Source organism: Cebus imitator, unplaced genomic scaffold (genome assembly GCF_001604975.1).
Source record: "Cebus imitator isolate Cc_AM_T3 unplaced genomic scaffold, Cebus_imitator-1.0 Scaffold0, whole genome shotgun sequence".
Lineage (NCBI taxonomy): Eukaryota > Metazoa > Chordata > Mammalia > Primates > Cebidae > Cebus > Cebus imitator.
The window spans coordinates 6,386,175-6,388,430 of NW_016107315.1; positions in this window are offsets into that span (position 1 = coordinate 6,386,175).

Sequence of the window (2,256 nt, forward strand, 5' to 3'; positions counted from 1 at the left end):
AAAAAAAAAAAAAAAAGAGACTTGCTTGTAAACATGCCTTTTATATGCAAAGCAACCAATCCAGATTCCAAACCCCCAACCACTATTCTCCTGCCCTAACTATCCTAGGGACAGGTAGGAGATGACTAGGGAAAGCCCTATGCCCCAGAGCATGCTGAAATTGACTAGCCTATCTAGGCCCCTGGAGGCAACTCATGCCTGTAATCCCAGGAATTTGAGAGGCCAACCCATGCAAATTGTTTTAGCTCAGGAGTCGGAAACCAGTCTGGGCAATATGGCAAAACCCTGTCTGTCTCTACTAAAAATACAAAAATTAGCAGGGTGTGCTGGCCTGTAGTCAGCTACTCTGGAGGCTGAGGTGGGAGGATTGCTTGAGCACAGGAGGTTGAAGGTGCAGTGAGATGTGATCACGCCACATACTCCAGCCAGGGTGACAGAAGACTCTGTCTAAACAAACAAACAAACAAAAGCTAGCACATCCTGGCCAGGCCCAGTGGCTCACACCTGTAATCCAGCAGTATGGGAGGCTGCTGAGGCAGGTGGATCACCTGAGGTGAGGAGTTCCAGACCAGCCTGGCCTACATGGTGAAACCCCATCTCTAATAAAAACACAAAAATTGACCAGGTGTGGTGGTGTGTGCCTATAATCCCAGCTACTTGGGAGGCTGAGGCAGGAGAATCACTTGCACCTGGGAGAAGGCTGCAGTGAGCCGAGATAGCACTTTTGCACTCCAGCTTGGGCAACAGATGGAGACTCTGTCAAGAAGGAAAAGAAAGCCTTTTACCTAATTGCACTCCTGAGAGCAAGATGGGTTACCAGCAACTGTACGGAGCTACCCAGGAAAATCTGGCCAGGGTTCTCGCTCTTGTTGCGTCTGTTCAAACTGGCACAGTCTGATCCAGAAATATGGCGTCAATATGTCCTGCCAGTGTTTCCATCAGTAAGCGAGGGATATCGGGTTCATTAAGTTGAACTAAATGATCTTCCTTCAATGGATTATCCATGGCATCGACCATGAAAAACCATGATAGTTCTTTTTACATAAAATAAACACTAAAATAAACATTTTAAAACCCTTCAAAAGAAAAAGAAAAGAAAGAAAGATGCTATCCAAATGTCACATATTGTGCTATAAAATTTAAAAAAGTAAGAAAGGAAGGAAGAGATAATCTGAATAGATCTATAACAAGTAAAGAGATTGAAAGGAAATTGAATTAATAGGCCAAGTTTGGTGGCTCATGCCTGTAATCCCCAAGGTGGGCAGATCACCTGAGGTTAGGAGTTTGAGATCAGCTTGGCCAACATAGCGAAACCCTGTTGCTTGTAAAAATACAAAAATTAGTCAAGCATTGTGGTGTGTGCCTGTAGTCATGGCTACTTGAAAGGCTGAGGCAGGAGGACTGTTTGAGCCTGGGAGGTGGAGGTTGCAGTGAGTCAAGACTAGGCTACTGCACTCCAGCCTGGGTGACAGAGTGACAATCTGTTTCAAAAAAAAAAAAAAGGATTGAATAATCAAAAGCTTACCCACAAGGAAAAGCCTAGTCCAGATGGCTTTACCACTTAATTGTACCAAATGTTTGCAAAATTAATACCAGTTATTCACAAACTCTTCAAACACAGGAGTGAATTTATTTATGAGCTAGTATCACCCTAATACCAAAACCCAGAAAAGGAAATCCCAACAGAAATACAGATTGGGTGCCTTGGCTCCAACCTATAATATTAGCACTTTGGGAGGCTGAGGTGGGAAGGTCACTGAGCCTAGGAGTTTGAGACTAGCCTGGACAACATAGTGACACCTTGTCTCTACAAACTTAAAAATTAGCAGGCGTGGTAGTGCACACCTGTAGTACTAGATATTTGGGAAGCTGAGAACTCACCTCGACAGACTGTCTGTTTCTTCTTGAGTCACTTTTTTTTTGGAAACAGTTTTGCTTTTGTTTTCCAGGTTGGATTGCAATGGTGTGATCTCGGCTCACCACAACCTCTGCCTCCTGGGTTCAAGCGATTCTCCTGCTTCACATTCTCAAATGGGTAGGATTACAGGAATGCGCCACCAAGACTGGCTAATTTTGTATTTTTGTTTTGTTTTGTTTTGTTTTGTTTTGGGATGGAGTTTCGCTCTTGTTACCCAGGCTGGAGTGTAATGGCGCGATCTCGGCTCACTGCAACCTCCGCCTCCTGGGTTCAGGCAATTCTCCTGCCTCAGCCTCCTGAGTAGCTGGGATTACAGGCGCGCGCCACCATGCCCAGCT